Raw genomic sequence first — 22,755 nt, forward strand, 5'->3', positions numbered from 1 at the left:
ATAAAATTCTATTAAAATAAATGGGGTAATGAAAGGGGTGCAAAAAATGCATTTCTTTGTAAGTTATCTCCTTTAGGCACTGCCAGAGAACCTGGGAAAAAAAGCATGTCTTTTATAATCAGGAAATTTAGGGTTAACAATGAAAACAAACTGTAAAAACCCCTACAGTAACATTCTAAGAACTGGGTAGAGATAGCTATGAACTCTCTCTGGTTCATAGACAAGCTTATCTGTAAACTATCAGAAAAGGTAACAAAGATAACTACCTAACTCATGTTTGCTTTGTATTCTGCTTCTAATATGTGCGATTTTTGTTACATATATTTTCCTATTTAAGAATACTTGTGTTCCCATACTTCTTGTAAAAGCATTTCATGACACTGTAATTTAATTTCACTTAAGTCTTAAAATATTCAGTCTGTAATCCATTACTTTGAAAGGAGAGAATAAGCATAGCCAATAAAAGCCCAGAAGCTCAGAAAGGTAATCATGAAGAAACGTCACTCAGTTCTCTGTATCTCTCTTAAATCAGGGTCAAATATACCTAAACTGTTCTTAAAAACCTGAACTGATGGTAATTCCACATTTTCTTCTGGTGATCTGCAGTTGCAGTGCTATCTGTACAGTTAGAGCAGGCTTATAAGAATAATGGGGACAAACTTTTTAGTAGGGCTTGTAGTGACAGGACAAAGCATAATGGTTTTACAGTAAAAGAGGGTAGATTGAGACTAGATATAAGGAAGAAATTTTTATGACGAGAGTGGTGAAAGACTGGAACAGGTTGCCCGGAGAGGTGGTGGATGCCCCATCCCCAGAAACATTCAAGGTCAGGCTGGACTGGGGTCTGAGCAACCTGATCTAGTTGAAGGTGTCCCTGCTCACTGCAGAGGGGTTGGACAAGGTGATCTTTAAAGGTCCCTTCCAACCCAAACTATTCTATAATTCTACGACTTCCTACTTTCTGTCCCCCTTGCAGCTTAGCCTTGCAATTTGTTGCCCTTTCGGCTTTAAAATAAACATTGTCCTCTCTCAGGAGTATGAAACTTAGTAATGTAGCTGAAGCCTTAGCTTTTCCTGGGGAAATTGTTTGAAATGTGGAGTCTTCAAATCAGTGCTGGTTCTGTACCCTGGAATAGCTACAGCTGAGAGGAGGATGGGGCCATGGCAGAGGAGTCGAGTCAGACCAAAAAGATGTTGCTGTACAGACACATTTGTGCTGCTTTTCAGGGCTGCTTCCACTGGTCCTGTATGGAGCCAACCACTGTACATGTACTAAGGGCTTCCTAATACAGCTGGGTGTCAGGTGTTCAAGCAGGACATCAAGCTGCTTCTCTGGGCTAGCAGAAGACACATGAACTTTGTGGGCTTGGCTCTAGTGTTTTGGTTTTTTGGGCTAACAGGATTACATCAGAAGGGAGAGCTTCCGATAGAAATATGTGTGCGTGTGCTTCTAGCTCTTGTGATTCAAAGGAAAAGCTGACAAGCATTACCCAAGAGTAAGCAGCAATGAAATGTCAGCTGTTAGCTCTGAGCCCAACCACAGCCTCTTCATCAGCTAAACACATACTGAGGGAGGAAGTGGTGAGCACAGCTGGGCAGCCTAGTACACACCCAGCACCACTGGCCTGCTGAGTGGCTCTGCCCTGGCCCCAAATGCTGCCCCAGAGGGACAGGGTTGCTCATGGGGGAGCCCCCAGGCCTCTTGGGAGGCAGGCTGGAACACTGGGAGACATTCCATGACTGTAAGTTTCTCGTGAAAAGAATATGAAGCTCTTGGGCTGGTTGGGGGTCTGACAGCCCTTGTAAACCGAGTTGTTTCTTTTCTGTAGACAGGCAGCAAAACAATAAATATAAGCACTCAGAATACTGTCAACATGCCCAAGCACACGTGGGCTGGAAGAGGAATTTTCTGTAGGAGTAACAATTAGTGAGCATGAAGAGCCATGAAAATGCAAAAATCCTTGGATTGCCTTGCACAATTGTTTCCTCATCTTTCTCTCTTTTACTTTCACAGCATCTGCACCAGCCCTCCCTGTTCCTCCTTGTGTATACAGCAAGGAAGAGCCCCCAGCCAGGGACCACAAACAGTTGTGGTTAGGGAAAAGAAACCCAGCTCAGCTGTGATAATTAAAATAGCTGTGATACTTTAATTGAACTGCTAATACCAACGCAGGAATGTTGCATAAAAGGCCTGGTGGGTAACAGATTTTCTTTTAGTACTTCACTGAGCAGGAAGGACTGTAGTGCTGCAAGGAGCGTGTGCCACAGAAGATGCTCTGCTGTAGCAGAGCCTTGTCTCCTTCTAGCTTCCCCCCTCCCAAAACCAGCTTTTACTGCTGTTGATTCTGTCATGATGTTGTGTGTTTGGTTGTAGATCTCATAACAGCGATTTCCACACTGTTCTCCTCTGCCCCTCCCTTACCTTGAGGGATTGTTTCTAGGATTCTGGGCTACGCAGGCTTTGATGCAATGCTTGTGTCTTTCCACTCAAACATTTTATCTTGTGAACTGCTGTGCTTACAAACCTATGTATGTGCTTTTAACCTCTGCTTTTAAAGTGTGGTGAAGTAATGGATTTCCTAGCTCTTGTGTAGTAAGGATAGCTTATGTATTATTTATGCTTATGATTATTTGCTTGCTATGTTTTTTTAAATTTTGCCTTATATTAGTGGTACAGTTAGAAAAAGCTTTTTCTGTTGTCAAATTCTTACACTAATTTCTCCTCAAGATTTAATCAAAATCAGGAGCTATTACCTTGCATTTTCAAGTGGTGTAAGCATCATCCCTTAGTGCAAAATATTGACACGGACCGTATTGTTTATAAAACTGGCCTTCAACAAGAAGTCAGACTCAGTTTTAAATTTGAGTTATGTAAATTTAAATTTTGGGAAGCCTTTGCGTAGTAGAATAAATTAACTAATTTGTTTTTAATTCTACTGTAGTGTTTTTGTAATAAATATTTTTTTGCAATATTAGCAAATAAAAGGCATATTGGTGTTAGGCTTGTGTATACGCTTTGCCAAGAAAAACGAAGTAAGGAGTTCTCCAGGTTGCCAGGAGAACTCCAGGTTAGTAAAAAGCATAAGATAAAAGCTATATTTATTTAGAATAAATAAAACATCGTAAATTATGAAGTACAGGATACTTTTTTATATTTCAATGCTAATGTATTTTTTTTTAAAATCTGAAGTTCTGGTAAGAGGATTTTATTCAATCAACTAAGCAACAAAATGCTTATAAAGTCCTTCCTTCTCGAGCAGTTTCCTTTAAAATGTTTTGTGAAAACATGAGAAATCTGAGACACTGAGTTCTTCAGTGTTTCAGAGTCAAACAGATGTTAGTGATTTTTCACTTTCCGGAAAGATCTGGTAAAGAGCTTTCTGCTACAGCAATTTTCTGTCAAAACATGGATTTGATAAAATGTAACTTTTTGTAGGAAGATACTGGTTTCTTTCACGTTTTCAAGGGAAAACTATCAAAATATTTTATTTATGCTTGAAACTATAATATAAAGAGGAAAACCATAAGTCAAAACAGAACATCTGACACTGTCAAAATATCATATTTGTCAGTTGCTTCAGAGGTCCAAAAATAAGAATTGCAGAATTTGTGTTTTTGCAGAAAGTGCTGTCATTTTATTTCCATTGGAAAGGAAATTTCAGAATATCTGTTTTTCTTCCTACGTCAGCATGATTGTCTTACTTTTTTCTTCCTGACTTTTTATATGCTTTCATTACTGAAACTGTTTTCATGGAGAATGTCAGACCAAGAGTCTCCAGAGCCCTCTGCATTTGATACAAAGCTCTTGGACCTCTGCTGACTTGAAGGACGACTTGATGCTTCCTTGTAGTTTCAATTAGTGGAGTTAATCAAAGGCTCTGTAGGAGAGCAGTGTGAGTTCTGAGTGTCTTTGGAAATGTAAGCTGAATTTCTAATCAAGACTACAGACTACTCTTAATTCTGCTGTGAGTGTTTTTCCATCCCAACGAAAACAGAAGGGCTGCTCCACGATGGTCCTACCATCCATCTAGCAGCATGTGCAGTTGCTGCGGTCACAGCCAGCCTGGCCTAGGCTGGCAGTGGGACAGAAGACTAACAAATTGTCTTCTAGAGTTCTGTCTCTTTCCCTAAATGGTGCCCTTCTTGGTGTCTCACAGGCTATGGATTTGGTATGAGATCAGATGACTGGAAATAACTGCTGTTTTTTTCCCACAGTCCAGATGCACTATCTTTTAAAAATGGTCTGTGTGTTGAATTGAGCTTTAAGAACATGGTCATATGACAGAGATTAAGGTTGTTAAGTATTTATTTATCAAGGATTTCTATTTTTAAAGAAGCTTACAACTCCATTATACATCTAAATATAAGAACTTGTAATGAAAAGGCGGAGACTAAAAATCATGAAGAAGGCAGAAGCTCTAGGTTCCAAATTATGTTTCTGAGTGATGTTTTCTGAAATACAAAGGGGACTTCTTCCTGGAAATACTGTTTGTGAAACAGCACTGAGCAGTCCTGACTACTGGGGAAGTGGAACAAAAGTTCTGATTCTTTGTAGCCCTCCTCTGAGAGGGCAGTTTGAAATGGATTGCTAATGGCAAAAAAACCTCCCGTAAACTCAAGACTAAAGTGCAGTAAGCACTGTGCCCAACTCTGCATAGAAATATAAACACATTAAAAAGAAAATTTATTGCATACATCTTTTTGCATTTAGAAGACATAAGGCTAATGTGATAAGAGTACCTGAAACACTAATATAATTCAGGAGTTAAAAAATTATAATCTGTGGAAGTAATATAACTTAACTAGTTTCTTTTGTTAATGTGACGTGACATTGAAGAACAGTTATCTGCTGCATGTGAAGAATTTGCCTGCCTTTTGTTTGTGGATGATTCATTACTTTTGCTAATCATTAGAGTCATAACACATTAATAACAACAAATTAATAACTAATGACAGTGTGAACTCAGTACCTCATTGCAATTATCAGGGTCACTTAGTATGTCACAAGCCACATCAGTACCCAGCGTCCCTACTGACACTGGGTCTGAGAATGCAGGCTAATAAAGTCCTCCTGTATTGCCATATCTTTGCTTCCATTGCTTGTTCTTTGGTCCATGCTGCTCTCAGAACTGCAGGACTGAGCAGTAAACCAGCTCAGGGAACAGAAGAGTGTTAAAAAAAAAACTTGTCTCTTCTACTTGGTTCTCTTCAGACTGAATTATTTGGTGTTTTGTGTAACTGTTGGGTCACAAAACCCAGAAGGGTCTCAGGAATAGGTATAGGCAGCAGGTGGGAAAGGCATTGTGATGGAAGCTGTGTATGCCTACGATGAGGTTGGCAGAAATAATGGCAGAGAAAGTCAGATAAAGAACTTTAAAAAAAGCCCCAAACCATTAAATATTCTGGCTCTGATTCAGATTTGTATTTGTTCGAAGGTAGAAGGTTATTATCTCCCTCAAAAAGCTACATTTGGTTGTTCCTAAGATTGTGGCATTTAACTGTCTCTCTTCATCTTAGTGAAATAATAAAGCTTTTTTACATCTTTGTTGGAACTAATATCCATCTTTTCAGGAAAACAGACCTATTTTATCCAGTGTCATAGAAACTGATGGCAGAATGAGTTTAGACCATAACACAGTGGGAGTATTATAAAGACAAATGGCTTAGTAAGACATTTATATTCTAAAAGCAATATTTATTATAGTTTGTATTATAGTTTGTATTACAAAAGATCCTTGAAAATAGTACATATATTTTATTGTGAATAAATTGATATACTATATACATAGGGAAGTGAATGGTAAAATAGCACAAGTCTAGAAACAGCTCAGATAGAAAGATACTGATGTATCTATGCAGGATGGCCAAGAAAACTTGAAGAAATGCATTGAACCTGATATTTTCTCACGTTTAAGGCTCCAGGGAAGTCAATAAACTTGTACATGAACATGTTATCTACCTGTACAGTCATTGAGGAAATGAAGACTGGCATGGCATAGAAGACTATGATTTTTAAATGAGTAACTGTATGGGAAGCACTTTGTGACAGTAAATGTTGATGGTGTTAATCTGGGCTCTATCATTATCATATTTGATACTGACCAAATCACACCCTCCTTGCCTTGGTTTCACCACAGAGCAATTAGATTAGTGATTAATTAAATCTTTATTAATCCTGAAGATTACTATAAGCATGTGCTTCTGAGGATTAAAACTTACATCCTGAAAGCACACTTGCAAAGTAACTCTATTGGTATCAAAAAAATGTAAACTGAACTTTAACAACCAAAAGCAGCTAATTGTGCTGTATGCAGATTTATTTCAAGATCACTCTTCAGAGCATTCCAAGGATGAAGTCAATAGAAAAAGAAAAAGGAAAAAAAAGGTAATTGAAGAGGCCTTGGAGTGCTGTGGAATTAGACTTGCTCACAATTGCTTCACTTTGAGAAGGCCGATAAGAATCCAACAAATAAATAATAATTTAGACATGCCTGATGAAACTTCAGAGGCGTTCAGTTCGAGGCGTTCCCATCAGGGTGCCTGGGAACATTCCTTTCGGATCTTCAGCCGTACCTCTGCTGGGGCTAGGGCAGCACAAGCTCGAATCTGCCTCTGCCGCCGGCTCTTTTTTTATGTCCAAGCGATGGCAGCGGGACTGTGCGAGTGACACGGGACAGCGGTAGAGCACACGCCTCTGGTGCCGGCTCCCTGCAGCCCGGCCCAAGCGCTGCCGCCCGCCTGGTGTCCCGAGCGGACACTGCCACCGGCGCTCGAGGGGCAGTTTCGCGAGCGGGCGCTCCCCGCTGCCCCGGAGGGCGCATCTCCCCGCGGGGCACGACCCTGCCCAGCGTCCCGGGCTGCGCCTCAGCTCTCCCCAGAGCCACGTTCCCGATGCAGCCCCGGCTGAGAAGCGACGACTCGGCCCCTCGTTTTCGTGCCCGCCCCCGGGGCGCCCCCACACCGCGGCGGCTGCGGCGGCAGCGCCCACCCCCCTCCCCGCGCTCCCCCCGGCCCGGCGCCCTCACCGCCCATTGGTGGAACGGGGCGCCCGCCCGGCCCGCTCCGCCGCGCCATTGGCTGGCGTGACCGCGCCGCGCGCGCTGGTTGGTTGCGGGCGCCGCCAGGCAGCGGCGGGGCCGGGCGGGGTCCGCCCGCGCTCCGCTCCCGGCGGGAGGGGAGTTTGAGTCGCAGCCGCGGCGGAGCCGCCGGGTGGGAGGGTGAGTTCGGCTCGCGGCCGCTCCCGCGGGCACAACTTTTTTGCCGTCCGGGGCTGTCGCATCCCGGCGGGATGGCCGCGGCTGTCGGGCAACTCGCGGCCGGCTGAGCCGAGCCCCTCTGGCTGTGGGTCCCGCGCCTCGCCCCGGGGCAGCCGGCGGCGCGCGGCTGGGGCGGCCGGGACCCGCCGGGGCGGCAGTGGGCGAAGGGAGCAGGAGGGTGCGGGCGGAGAAGGGAGGGAGGGAGGAAGGGAGGGAGGAAGGAAGGGGGCGATGGAGTTGCCGGGGGCAGGGCCGGTGCCCAGGGGCGATGGAGGGGCAGGGCGGGGTCCCTGCCCCCGGTGAGGGGCCGCGGGGCGGCGCTCCGGGCACCGGCTACAGCCTTCGTCCTTTCCGCGAGTGCCCCCGGGGCGCCCCCGGCATCCCGGCCGCGGTGGCCGCCAGCGCCCGGTCCCGCTCGGGAAGGGCAGCGCCGGGAAGCGGCGGCAGCGCCGGGGCCGCTCGGGACCGGCGGGGCAGCGGCGCCTTGTGCCGCCTGGAGAAGGCGGCCGGGGCTGCGGGCGAGACAAAGGAGCTGCTCCCGTCGTGTCCCCGGAGCAGGGCGGGCAGCGCCGTGCCTGGCGCTTCCCGGCGCGCGCGTGAACCTTCGTCGGAAGGGTTAGGGCAGAGTTCGATGGCGAGCTGTGGAATATCTTAGTTCTAGCCTGTCTTATCTGTGTGTTTGGCTTTTTCGCCGCCGCGTCGAGTTCGGTGCCGGCGGCGCGGATGCGAGAGGTGGCAGCAACAGTTACAACCGCTGGGAGTTCGCGGTGCCCGGGTAGGAAGCGCCGCAGGCTGCAGGGCTTGTGTCTGCGTGGGCTTCGTGGTTTAACTTCGAGCACGGTAAATGGGAGTAACCTTCTGTCTGCTTTGTGTTGTAAAGGTAACGGTGAAAGCAGAGGTAAAGCCCGTGGATTTGGCTCGTTCCCTGTAATGCCGACAGCCATCACGTTTGTTTCCCGTCCAATTGAATTCCAGCTCTGTGCCGAAAAAGCTCCTGAGTCTTATGCTCACAGGGAAGAGATGTATGTTCTCAAGGATTATGAAGTCTTGCTGAATATCTTTCAGAATTTTTAACATACGCTGCCAGTGAGTGAGGAAGTGACTGTAGAAGAAAAAAATGTGGAATTTTCTATTAAGTGATGTTGGTTTGTTGGCTGTTGGGTTTGTTAGCTGCAAATTCAGATTTGGTGACTTTGTTTTGAAGGCAGCTTGCGTGAATGACATTGCAAAGAAGCAAAAAGCAGTTTTATGGAGCAAAGTGTAAATTGACATTGATGACTGCATGTCATGGCATCTGAAAACCTTTTCTGAAGTTTTTCCCTCCAGTAATGTACTTATATGCTACAGTGTCTTTTCATAAGTTTGGGTTTTCCCCAAAATCATAGAAAGGTTTGGATTGGAAGGGACTTTAAAGATCATATAGTTTCCCCCCGCCCCCAGCGTTTCGCTTTTATTCTCTCCACCTTCCAACAAGTTATGTTGCAAAAAGTAAGTAGTATTATATAATGTGGTCAAATTAATCTCCAATCTCTTTTATTTTCATCAGTGAAATACTTTTGGTAAAAGTAATGTACTTTGAAGCTGAGTTGCAGATCCTTCTGGCAATGTTCTTGGACACATGTTTTCCTCCAGAGTAAGAAAACAATACGAAAATACTACTTTTGAAATGCAAAACTCAGCTACTTCTCTTCTGTGATAATCTCTTTGTGAGACAAGGCACCTCTAACATGCCTTTTATCATAGAGATGACAATTTTGAGGAAGTTCAGTCCTACTTAGGATGATTTATGAACTGTAGCAATTCACTTCCTTTCAGCGTTGAGCTGTTTTAAAGGTACATGTTAAATTTAATCAGAAAGCTTCTTCCAAGAAACAAGGTTTTCAGGGACAGAATCATGTTGAGCTTTTGCTGTAGTCTCCTGAATGGGCGGGTTTGCTTTCACTTGAAATAGTCCATGGTAGACATGTTCTCAGGCATAGCTGGATAGTTAAGTCACTTGGATTCTAATTTTGCGAGGACTTGTATCACAGACAAGCATGTGCGTGAAATATTGTAAGGCTGGGCACTACAAATGGTATATGTCATCTGTATTGTACTTAGCACAATGGGGCTGGGTCTAAGCTGGGAGAAGAGCCTGTTGGCTGATGTATATTTTGTGACTGGGCCAAGTCAGTGAGTTAGTCTCATTCTTAGTACGTGTTCCTGTAAAACCCAGATATCTTGAACCTTTCTCACGTTCATGTCAGGAAATCAATTTTCATTAAATTCTACCTTAAGATAAATATTAGGTTGTCTCTTAACCTGTCACTGACTTTAACGCATCTGGTGTGAGAATCACCTTGTTCATTCTGGAGACTTAAATTATTAGTTATTGAATGTTGGCTAATGTCTGGCTGTTTTAATTAGAAAATAAACAGACATTTCATGGCCCAATATGACACTGGGTTTTTTTCCAGGTTGTGTGGAAAACGCATAATTTGAGAAACCTGCATGATTAGTTAGAGAAAAGTCAATTCATAGGATTTCCTTAGGGACTAAGAACTTGTGGAGTATTTGAGGCCTTCAGATGACACTTTTGTGAGGCTTAAATGTTTACATTGATGAGAATATTAAAATGCAGTAGCATTTGGGCTCTTAACAAAGATCACCTGGGCACTCAGCAAACATACAAAGCCTCTATCAGGAAGAGCTTAGACTTAAATCCGTTAGGTGAATCAGCAGGTCAGGTTTCATTCCCAGCCCTTCCCTTTGACAAATGCGCTCTCTGTGTCACCTGGCACGCTTCCTCTCTTGCGAGCAGAAGATTGGGCACAAAGCTTATACTTCAGTCTGCCATAGGATTTGTGTGGGTGGTTTTGTTAGCAGAAATGGAGGTTACACGTGTGAATCACTGCACCTGTGTGTTACTTCCAGTGTTACCAGTTACCAAGTCTTCCAGGAGCAATATGCATGAAGTTTAAACAGGAGATCCCATCATACTGTATGGGAGATGAGAGGCCTGACAGTGTGACCATGACTGTGTGTATACTCTGTCTTCTGTGAAGTTAGGAGAACTAGGGTCTAAATCTCTTACACTCTAGAAAAACTGAAAACCGTCAATCTGTGGTTATCTTCTGAAGTGAAATAGCTTGACTGGAGTGACTCTGTGTAATCTCTGAAACTTCCACAGGATTACGAAAATACAGTGTGCTTAAAACCTGCATTTTATATGCAGTGTCTTTAAGTATGTTGATTTGTACTTGGGAGGAAGTACTTGAGTTTGTTGATTTACTAGAATCTCATAGTTTTCCTGCTCAACAAAATTACGGCTTTTGATTTGTTAATACTGTTCTGTTTAATTATGCAAGTATATATACAGGGTTCTGTATATAAAAAAGATCACCTTAATTAGAATTGTAAGCTTGAGATCTTTTCTTTAAATCTGTGTTTTCTGTTCCAGGAAAAATAGCCCTCTTGGTAGTTCGCTCTCCTCAGCTGCCAGAATTGAAATGGTGGTGTATTAAATGCACATTTGGGAGTGAAGAATGGGTTGGAATTAAAGCATTTTTTATTAACAACAGTTATTTAGGAACTTAAATTGGATTAATTTATTTGAAATGCTTCTTGAGATAATCTTGGAAGGCAAAACCAAAGTGGTGTCAGAATAAGGACTGAAATCTATGTCAGATCAGTGTTATTGGAGACAAGGAGTACTAAAGTATAAAAATGTTTTTAATGTGTAGCAACTGCGTATTGCTACAAGGCTGTGTTTAAAGCTTCTGGGCTGCTTAAGCTCTGCATGCCATTAAAAAGTTCAGTTAGTTCCTGCAGTGGCCAGACTCTTCCCTGTGCTCCATAACGTGTAAGTGTATGCATGCACTTCTAAGATGAAGTACTTCTGCATGCCCTTGAGATTTTCTTTATAAATAACTGACACTTGAAATATTTAAAGTTATTTGAAATCACTGGTGAAATTTAAAATGTTTTCTGCAAGGCCGAGGGATGAAATGCTGCTGCATTTGTTTTTACTGAAAATCATCAGATTTCTCTCAGAACTTGTGCTGGAACTTCGCTAGCATGAAAACTCAAATAATCCTGGATTGGATATAAACACAACATCCCCACCTCCCCCCCAAAACACCAGAAACAGCATCTGAAAGATCTGACAACTGTACTGGTTTTCAATTGATAGCATTTCTAAACTAATGCTGAATACGAAGTGTTTACTTGTAGTTCTGGTGAAACTGTTGTGAAGCCTTTGCCCTAATCAGGGCCACGTTCAAGAGGAGCAGACTAAAAATAGAATGTTGGCTGAGTCTATGAGGGCGACTGTTATTTATGGCAATTTCTTTAGTCGCATCCCCACATGAACTTACATGCTTTGGTAACAACTGGAAAGATAATGAGAGCAGCATAACATAAATTACAGCCAAATTAGTACTGAAATTGTCTGAAAGTGACCCCGTTTTTTTCTTGCAGTGCCAGAAACAGGAGAATGTTGGTGTAGTTGTGTGATGAATTAAGGGTTTTGTTTATAAGGCTTCAGTGTGACTTCTAAATGGTGTACAAATGTAATACAGGGGGGTTCAATAAACAGTTGTTACTAGGAGGCTTATTTATTAGATCTGGAATCAATAAAGCCTGTGGAATTTGGACAGATACTTAATTATCATCACTTTTGTCTGTGGAGAATGCCATGAAAAGCGAGGGAGTGCATGAAAGTTGTTCTTAAATTTATTTGAAATAGTTAGCATTGCTGAAGAATCATCTGATTGTTGAGAGGAAGACTTGGAAATGGGTTATCTTTTCAAAACAGATATATGTTTGTGTTCTTCCATCTCTAACTTCTGATGATATGAAATGCTATGTAGCAATCAAAGCATAGCAAAGAAATTTAGGTAAAAGCAGTACTAGTAAAACCCGCCTGTTGCTGATGCAGAAGTTGCTAAGTATTGCTGTATTCCATCCTGATTGGCATAAGAGCTCTCATTCTAAACTTTGTGAGAAAAGCTGTCTGTTTAGGGCACTTTGGTAGCTATTAAATACAGCTTTCTTAGGATACCTTATCTCTTACCTTTACATTTTACCACTTTCTTCTATCCGGAAGCTAACCTTTATTTAAAAATAGCATAGCATGCTCTGAAGTGGCACTGGGTACTAATTAACTCACTTCAGTGCTTAAAGCTGTGCTGTCTCCTAAGGTTTCCTGCTGTTTGTACTGAATAAATATTTGTGCTTCAGCGAGGCATTAATTTCAACTTGATGAATAGTGCATACAGCTTTAATATTTTGCTAATACTAAACACGATGATTCACTACTATCACTATATTTTTATTGCAGTTCTTTTTTTCTAGGAAGGGGGAAGATGCCTGTTACACTTTAAATATGCATTAGAGAATTAAATCTAATACTCAAAAATTAAGCAGTCTAGCAGTCTGAGTATTGTACAGGAGCTAGTGCTGGATAATATAAGGTCTCCCTGACTGTCTGGTTGATGGACAAGGCTGTACTATTTCATTGTGATTTGTTTTCAAGCACTTAAATCGTGTTCTCATATGTAAAGGCAATTGTTTTTTATTTTTAATTATTTTCAATCCTTTCACAGTATTTTCTATATTAAAGGAAATAACTAGAATATATGTAAAAGTTTTAAGTTGACCTAATAAATTTTAAAAAATGGCTTTTGACAGGTTTTTTAACACCAATCACCATCTCTGTCAGTTAGGATACTGAATATTTCAAACAGTCTCTCATATAAGACATATTTAGTATGCTATAGTAACATCTTTGCCTGAGGAGGAAGACTAAAGGATCTTCAGGTACAAAAATGGAATTTCTGCTGCCTCCTCCCCCCAGTAATACTCCTTTGCAGTGTTTGCTGGCTGAAGGAAATTATGTTACTCTTCCAGATTTGAGGTAGGTTGCAATGTCATATATTTTGTGTTAGGCTGATGAAGGAGAGGAAAGTGTGATCAAAGTGTGGGGAGGAGTGATACTGGGGAGTTCCTTAGTAGTTCCTTGGTACTTAATACTTAAGCAATAATTTGTGTTCCTTGCAGTGAATTTACACTGGATTGTCAGTGAAATTCTGAGTATTTTCCTTTGGTTTGTGGTTAGTAGCACATCTGGATGAACCAATTACTGTATACTCAGTTAAAAGAATATACTTCTTATTGACTTTCTTTAGGTTGTGCCAAAATACCTACCTGCTTTATGTCACATGCTGTGGACATGCTACTGTTTTTACTCAGTTACAGCTTTTAGTTTCAATAAGCTGTAGTCTTTCTGCTCACATCTCTCATGTCCCTAATTTTATTGACTCCATATGTCAGGTCTAGAAAGACTAATAGGCTCTTGCATTTTTTTCCCTTCCTTTGAACTAAATTCCCTGTGCAGCAGCCAGAGGAGCAGGTGAGAGGCTTTTGACAGTAATTCTGCACATCTGCTTACAGGTGCATTCTGTAACTTTGTGAGTGCTGGAATAATATTTACCAATTTCTGCCTGTCTTGAGAGAATGTGATTTACATTTAATTGTAAAGCTAAGGTAAAAAAAATTAAGTTTCTTCATCCCCTCCCTGTTTTCTCGGCAGCATTATGTGTCAGTACTGTAAATTAAGGGTATTTTCACCAAAGTTGTGTTGTGATGAGACACTTAAGACAATCAAATTTGTCATGTTACTTACTGAAACACAACACAGGAAACGTCTGTTTTGCAAAGTGCTCAATGATACAGCTTGAAGTATCAGGATTCTGTTGTTTCAACTGGAATTGGTTAAAGTTTTATTGAATTTTCAGTAATGTGTAAAAATATAGCAGAACTATTCTTCCAGCACTTGTGTATCATGCTGGGGATTGGATGAGTAGATTTGCAGTCCCTGCTACTTTTAATTTTTTTGCTGCCTTCCTCACTTTTGTTTGGTGTATGTATTTTCAATATTATTCTTTTTGTCGTAGACTAAGATTTAAGAGTATCTGAAGCATGTGAATTTGCACTGGTTACCAAGAGTTCTGAGTAGAATGTAAAGGTTATTTGTGCAGTGATATTTTATCCCAGACCGTTGTTATTGGCAAACTGTAGCTACACAGGGAAAACTGATAAGAGTTTTCCACCTGAAACTTAACATGAGCAGAGGAGATCTCTAAGCTGCGCAGTTCCTTTGCATACATAACACGCACATTCATTTCTTCTTTAAGGAAGTAATGAAAATCTTTGGTTCATTCCCAGTTTAGTGGTATTCAAAAGCGGTGTGGAGGTTTTGTACTATTTTGGCAAAAAAGTGGGTGCCAGTTCACCTATGTTCACAAAGCTGCAGCAATCCAGTGAAACAGTGGCAAGGACTGCTTAACCATTTCCAGCTCCTTTTTGGTGTGGTTGAATAAGAGTGCTATATAAGTTCCATAGCAGCAGTAGGATATTGGTACATTTGTTGTCCAGGGAAGAAGGAACACCTAAATGAAAGTCCCTGCTTGTACAGTAAACAGAGGAACTGACCAGAGGAACATGGGAAGTTAACTGAGTGATGAAACAGGAACCAAGTGAGGCCACATTTACCTTTGAAGATGTTCCTCAAATGTGTCTATTGATGTTAAATGATAGTTGTGTGATTTTTTTTGTGTTGTGCAATTAACCCCATCGTATTGTTTGAAAAGTGACTGTTCACTTTGATTGTATTTGGTTTTTTCCTCCCATGTGATTTAGCTTACTTTGCTATTGGGTTCATTGCAACTCTTCTTTCATATGCATATGACAGTTTTTACAAGCAGGACATGTTGCTTTGTAGGGTTGTCAGGCTGTATTGATATCTTTCTGTTCTGGTTCATTTGAGTGCACTGTGTCCCAAATACATGTGTAGTCAATGACCAATTTCCATGTATTTTCATAATCACATCTACCATTCAAGTGACTTCTCAGTTGCTGCTTGTAAACAGAATACACTAAATCACATTCCAAGTTCACAGACTTCAGATTATTACAGAAACAAATTTTGACTACTTTTGCTGTAAGTCATCAAGTCTGTGCTCTAAACCAGGTCTCTGAATTTGTAACTGAATACTGAAGTACTGCTCACTTATTCTAGAACTACTAGTTAGGAAGGTCTCAAAGAATGCTCTTAAAAATCAGGCCTATCTTGAGCAGGACATTGCGTGACTTAATGAGAGTGCAAATAAAAGAAACAGGAAAAGAAAATGAATGTATGCTCTGCTATTTTTAATCTTAAACTGTTTACTGCTATCCAGTTGATATCAATATAAATTCCATAGAAACTTTCTGTTGTTGTGGCTTTGGAACAATGGCAGATTACTTGGTGATCCTGTTTACCCTGGAAATCTGAAATCAAATAAGAGTCTCTCCAGAACCTATGCAATTTGAGTTTCATTAGCATTTTATTTCTCTCTTGGAATAATATTCCAAGCTTTAGATGCTTTCTTGAAGTGGGAACTTCTTACTTGAAAAGCTTTTTCATCTAATGGGATTTCAGTTTAAATTAATACGTCCTAAAATCTAAGACAATTAACCTATTTTTTTTCTGCTTTGACACTATTATGCTTTTGTGATTTGACTTTTTTCTAAAATTACAGTGCAGAGCAAGACATGCAGGGTAGTAAATTGTCTGAGACTTCGAGTTTCATATACTCTGTACTACAGCATTTAAGTTATATGTGGCAATAGGACATTTCATGTATTAGATATCTTTTCTGAATGAGACAAAAGTGTGGGTCCTGATCTTTTTAAAAATTTTAATTGAGAAGTCATGTTTTTCTGTAGCTTATAAAGCATTTAAAGAACTCACAAAATTCTTCTTAGTTGCTTTAAAATGCTTATCAAATGAATGTGTCCTGTATGGTGAGTATAGCAGGCTCATGCAGGAGGGCTGTTGGGGGAAAGGGAAGGGATAAGAAAGAATGAGAGAACTGCCATGGAGAGATAAAGCATATTTTTCCTGAAACTGTTTAACACAGCATTATGTGCATGTATTGATGGATAATTATCGACCACTAAAACTACGTCCTAAGAATATTTGCAGTATTGATGTACCCCTCTTCTGGAAAATGCACCTTTGTATAGCATTTTTTATTCTTCTGTGAAAATGAGCTACTAAAACACATTTCAATAGACTACCATAGACCTCCTTTGGTGTCTTCCTAATAGCAAGGTTTCTGCTTTTCTCTCATGATCTTTGAGGAAATGGTAGAATGGTATACTGGAGATAATATTTTGCAAATATAAAGTTATCAAGATGGCTAATGCTGCTGCATTCGTTTGAGTTGGGTGATGGGATGTGTCATATCACTCATTTAAAATAAAGGCTTTGGCGTCAAAGTAAAATCAGACCCTTCGATTTTAGTTATATTTGGTCATATCTGATATTATTACACTGTATTGTAGATCTACCCTGGTAAAACACACCATAGTAGTTATTCTTGCAGCATACTAAGTTCTTTAAAGTCTGTTTCTGGATTATCGCAGTATTTATGCCAAAAGCATAGTTTTGTGCTTGTTTCAAATGCAGTGTGTTGGACTTTCTTAGCTACGTGTGGAAGCACTTTGAAAGAATAGTTCATATTTGTGGGTAAATGAAAACTTAAAAATGCTTGCAGAGAAAGAGCCCAGGTTTTAGAGGGAAACTTTAACTGGGCATGTGCAGCTGTGCTGAAGGAGGGTATGATTTCAAAGGAGACAGAATTACCTTTAAATGGTTTCCATGCTAGTAGTACTATTTTAAAGTTTTTCGAATTTATAGCAACTAACTTTTGGCAAATGAAAATAAGTGTCCTGGTTAATTTTTGCAGTAGCCAGGAGGGGACATGGCCAGGACCTGGAGGTTATTCTGTAACATCTCACGTCACTGCCAGGGGGCAGAAGGGATCAGTTCCGATAGAGTAAGTGTGGCAGAGGGAGTGGTTTGGGTGGCACTTGTTCCAAGGCATTGTTCACCTATCTTGTGCACTTTTGTTATTGTTGCTGTTCATTTTCTTATTTCGTTGCTGTTTCCAGTAAATTATTCTTATTTCAACCCGTGATCTTTACTTTTTGTGCCTTGAATTCTGCTCTCTAGCCCACTGCAGTGGGGAGGGAAGGGAAAGGAGAGTCAGTGACTGACGTGTGGTTTGGAGTGTTTCAGTGGGAATGCTAAATTGGAGAATACCATTCCTAAACCATGATAGCCTTATTTGGCGCCCAACATGGGCAGAGAGTAGACTGTGGGTAGGAGGGATGTTGCAGTGAGCCTTGAAGCCTGGGGCACAGGCCTGGATGGAGCTGCTGCACGTGCAGATCTTGGTGGTGGTAGCAAATACTCAAACAAGAGCTTTGAGGGCCGAAGTGGAGCAGGGTTCCACATGAACAACAGCTGAACATGGGTCAGCTGGGCCAGAGCGATTAGGCAAGGACCATTCCAAAAGGATGGGCAATAGCCTCTGTTGCCCTTAGCTGATCAATAGGAAGTCAGGTTCAGATCCATCAATCTGGAGCGGCAGAGACAGGCACTGAGAGGCTCCAAGTGTGGTGATGCAGCTGATCCTGGAGAAGCCAGCAGAAGCCCTAGGAAGAGTTTTTTCTTTGTGAAGGGCCAGGTGCCCTGGAATGGGTTTGCCCCAAGAGAGGAGCCCATGCTTTACCAAATAAAATAAGGCTGTCATGGTTCGGGGATGGTATTTCTCAATTTTGTGTTCCCGCTGAAGCGCTCCAAACCGTGCACTGCCTGCTCGCTCCCCTGTCCCTTCTCCCCTGCATCTACATGGAAAGGTGAAGTGAAGGCACAAAAGGCAAAGATTACAGGTTGAGATAAGAACAACTTACTGGAAACAGCAGTGGGATGAGAAAATGAACAATAACAGCAACAGTATCATTGACAAAGTGTAAAAGATAGATGAATGATTCACAGGTGGTTGCTCACCATGTGGAACTGGTGCTGCCCTCCTGTTCCCTGCACCCACTGCCTCCTCCATGCTTACTTGACCAAGAGGGACCCCTTCTCTCTCTGCCCCCTGGCAGTGACCTGAGGTGATAGAAAACAACCTGTTCGTCTTGGCCATGCCCCCTCTTGATGACTACAAAAATTAACCCTGTCCTGGCTGGAACCAGGACATAAGTCACTTCTGAAGCACCTGTAACATTTGCAACTCAGTTCTAAGTTTGTGGAGCTCCTTCAGTTTTTTTGGAGGCAGAAGGGAGATTCAGTTGAAATGAAGTCCCAAGAGCTGCTGTGGGGCTTGTGTAGTATCTTCTAAAGTCAACCTCTGGCTTGCAGGTAGATGTCTCTGCTTTTAAAATTTGATGAGGTGCAGATACCTAGAGCGGGGTTGGAAATAGGCACAATCTCCTAAAATCTCATTCTCAGCCTTCAGAGTTGGGAAGTTTTGGACAAAGGTCTTGCATTCTTAATGTTGCTGCTAAAAGTAAATGAAGAGTATTAAAACTGGAAGGCAAAGAGCCTGTCAAACCCCTGTCTGTGAACTGAGTCTTTTTCCTTCTGATAAATCACTGCTAAATTTCTTGCCGGATGAATGCTGCTTCACTTGTGCTAACTGAAACTACGTGCTATAATGGTAGAAGGTGGTGAAATCATGCCTTTTACAGTTGATATTCAGAGATGAAGTAGAGCCCCTGCTCAATTCTCCACGTGATTTTTAGGGCATTCTCAAGCTATTGTGTCACTGCATTGGTACCAAAAGTAATGCTCTGTGCTTTTGAAAAGACCATTGGTTGGTTAAAGACTTATCTGCAATACTGAAATTAAAGCTGCAACAGGTATTCTCTCTGCGTAGGTTATTGTATTTCACTGTTTTAAATTTGTCTTTGGGTTTTGGGGAAACTTCCTGACTTCATAGGGATGTAGTGTGCTTTGGGCTTAGGGAACTAGGACGGATGAGAACAGTCAGTTTACTTTGCTTGGGGTTCTGCAGAGAATGTTTCTGATAAGTGGAGAAGTTGTGCAGCACTGCTTTCCTTTACAGAAGTGGTAAGAGCACTGTGCCATGTACACAGATGCTCTTGACACAACTTACAGGAGTCCTGATAGATAGAAAAACACAGAATTTAAAAAGCTTCCGTGTTCTTGTCATACAATCATAGAATGGCTTGGGTTGGAAGGGATCATTTAGTTCCAACTCCCCTGCTATGGGCAGGGACACCTTTCACTAGACCAGGTTGCTCAGGGCCTCATCCAACCTGACCTTGAACACTTCAAGGATGGGGCATCCACAACTTTTCTGGGCAGTCTGTTCAGTGCCCTCACCTTCTTCCTATTATCTAACCCTACCCTCTTTCAGTTTGCAACCATTTCCCCTTGTCCGGTCTCTACATGTACTTGTAAAAAGTCTCTGAGGATAAAGAAGATAACTTTTATCTCAGTACTGTGGAATTTTATGACTAAAACAAAAACTGGAACATATGTGTGGGTTAGGTCACTTTTGTGGTATTACCACACTGTTCCCTTTTACGCATTTCTTTTTGTTGTTTGGGTTATATTTGGTTAAGCTTGTGGTTGTACTCCTTTTAATGTTACTTTAAATTCTACTTCCTTATGATGCATATAGTTATTATCTAGATCTTTCTTTGTGTATGTTGAACTTTTAACTGTATCAATCCAGAATAAGTAAGGACTTACTTCACGACAAAACTTTTCAATTATGTGTATTTTATTTTATCCAAGACTGGGCTGTTTATATCTGTTCTTTTTTAAAGAGTCAATAAGATGTAAACAGGAATGTTTGCATGACATGCAACAAAAGTGACAGCAAGTATATTTTAGCTGCTAAGAAAAACTGCTTTGAAAGTAATAACTCTTACTTTGTTTTCCTATAATGAATGTGAGTATCGGTATATTACAGGTGATAGAAAAGCTAACATTTGAGGATATGCTCCAAATGAAATAGCTTGAAAGAGTAGGAGTTCTGCATGCCAGAGTATGGGATGTAACTGGCATAAGTTGGCTTACAGGTGGTCAGTTTTGACTGACTCTGTCATTGCCAGTAGGGCAGTTGTACTTAAGGTGTGCTTTTGTGCAGAAGGCAACAGGAAAAAATAGTAAAGGGGGATTAAAAAAGGCAGCAAGAAGGAAATAGCAAAGTAGGATGACAAACAAAATAAAGTTCAAACTGTGGAGGTTATTTCCTCTTACTTCATTTTGACACTGCACTGCTAGGGCTGCTTAAACAATGTAGATCTGATTTACTATGGCTTGTATAAATTCAGGTGAATATATCAGTGTGTGTAATCTGATATCTTTGTGCTGGTGACTTGTTCGGCTGGCATGAGTCATTTGGTTGTCTTGGAAGAGTTATCTCCTTGGCAGTAAAGGGTAAATACTAGGTTAGTTGTGTAGAAATGTGGTTTGTAACTGTTGTTTGCTAATCTGAAGTTGAGCAAATCCAGGAGTCAAAGATCAGAATTAAAATATTCCAAAGCCTGTGCTATTAGGGATCTTACGTTCTGCTTGAGACTTTTTAGAAAGCTTTCATCATTATTGTTTTGGGTCCTGTGTGCCCATGTGACTAGGTGCCAGCATTGTAAATGGTCTTATGTCCTCAACTGTATGTGCTCTGTTGGGGTTTTTTTCCCCTATTGACAGAATTGAAAGGTTATAGAAGTCTGAGTTATAATTTGATATGCCAAGTGTTTGATGCTTTGCAGCCTAGAAGCCTCCACACAATATTCTATGGTACTGGATACTTTGCACAAGAAATAACTGCATTTAAACCGTTACTTATAGTTTCTATACAGTCTAGTTGAGGTATGCTTCTTTCTATAATTTTTTATATAAATTTTTTTTCCCTTATTTGCTGTTATCAAAACTGAATCGAGGTCTCTCATCTGTGGCTGAATATTATTAGATCTATGATGTTTTAAAAAACTAATGGATATCATTCAGGACTTTTCCATTTGATGGGCAAATATCTACCACTTTGTCATATCCCAGATGTAAACTCTTCAAGAAGCACAGGTGCACAGGATCAGGATATCTTATTTAAATCTATGTCATGAAGAAGTCTATTGGCACCTGAACTCTAAGGTTGATGCTCCACACTGTCATCTAAAGTATAAGCTGCAGATAAGATGGTTCCTTCTATCATTGACAGAGGGGAGGGGGAAAAAGGGAAGCAAAACTGAATAACGCCCTTGGCAAGATGAAATTAAAATTGACTGCATTTTCAGTTCCTAAGGTTCAGTAATCTTTCCAAACCATGTTCAGAACAGTTATCTTTGTAAGGCTCACCACTGTATTGTGAGAAAGAATGCAGAAATTACCATACTGAATCACACCAGAATCACCAGAATTTCTGAACCCTCAGTGTCTGTATTACAGTGGCTGTAATAGAGGCTTAAAGGGAGACGAGAGGGGAAACTATAATTGTGTGCTGGGGGAGCAACTTCTGACTCCAACTTTCTGAACTAGAAGAAATGCTTATGCATTTAGTGGCTGTGGATGGATTCTTCCATGGATTCTTTCAGATGGCGGTTTTTTTCTGTGCATTTATGTGTTGGACCTCAGTGCATACTTCCTTCACGTTGTTTTTGGTAACTCCTGTTTCTTTTGAGCCTGTCACCTATGGTTGGACCTAATACTCATCTGTCATTTTAGGAATTTGCTTGAGCCTTGCTTGAGTGATGCTTTGGTGCACCATAGCTATCTTGTTTTACACTGAAGATAGCAATTATCACAGAATATTTGATACCAAGTCTTTGAGCACTGTTTGCATTTTTATATTTGAATAGAGCATGTGACTGTTTCAGGCTTAGCACAAGTTTTTGGGTTTTTTGTGGAAGTTTGAAAAATGCTAAGAAGTCAGACCTGGCCTTTATGGTTTCTGGAACCCGTCAGAGTGGCTTTTGGGAGTCCACAGTACCATCTGTTTCTTTTCTCAAGAGACTTCAAATGATTTGCTACCCATTACTCCACCATTACAAGTATCTAGACAGAACAGCTTGACCATATTCAAATTTGTATAGTAAATGAACAGATCCCTGTATCACTAGAACGAGTGATAATTAACATCAGGAAAATATATCCTCCTCTTTGGCAGTTTAATCAAGAATACACTTGCCTAAGTGCTGCTTCCTGTTTGAGGGTTACCAAGGATTGTGTCTTGGTCTGTGAAACAAGTGGGAGAGAAAAGGGTTCAACAATGTGAATTTTAAGTGTAGGCTGTAGTCCTTAAGTGAACTTGATGTATCATGTAGAGGTGACTAAAAGTCTTTTAATACTACTTGTACCACTTCAAAGGGTAAGAAAAGTTGCGTCCTAATTGGCCCTTCCGTACTTCTGTATGCAGACTAGTATAGAACAGAAGATCAACATGTACTAGGGACTCAATCTTTTATAGGTCTGATACATCCTAATGGAATGGTCACAAGTTTACTTTATTCCTATTCTGGGATGAGCTGACAAATTTAGGTTATGGTTCATAAATAGCTTAACTTTCTGCTCCGTGTTTCCTTTAGGCTAAAAATTTTTTTCTTAGCAAATATTACAGACTTCCAAGAAGATACTTTACAGATTAGGTAAGGGCCCAGT

At 41.0% G+C, this 22,755-nt stretch overlaps 1 protein-coding gene across 11 annotated transcripts in view; it reads left to right on the forward strand.

The window, feature by feature from the left end:
• The first annotated feature begins 7,113 nt into the window (after positions 1 to 7,113).
• Positions 7,114 to 22,755, forward strand: part of HYCC1 (hyccin PI4KA lipid kinase complex subunit 1) — a 45,339-nt gene continuing 29,697 nt past the window's right edge. For 3 of the 11 annotated variants that reach the window (XM_051785929.1, XM_051785940.1, XM_051785939.1), the window contains exon 1: positions 7,114 to 7,217. The gene's annotated coding sequence lies outside the window, so the exon portion shown is untranslated. The other 8 variants (XM_051785930.1, XM_051785935.1, XM_051785934.1 and 5 more) reach the window with 8 other exon arrangements.

The sequence above is a fragment of the Manacus candei genome, unplaced genomic scaffold (assembly GCF_025592945.1).
Source record: "Manacus candei isolate 608988 ecotype Guabito, Panama unplaced genomic scaffold, ASM2559294v1 h1tg000021l, whole genome shotgun sequence".
Lineage (NCBI taxonomy): Eukaryota > Metazoa > Chordata > Aves > Passeriformes > Pipridae > Manacus > Manacus candei.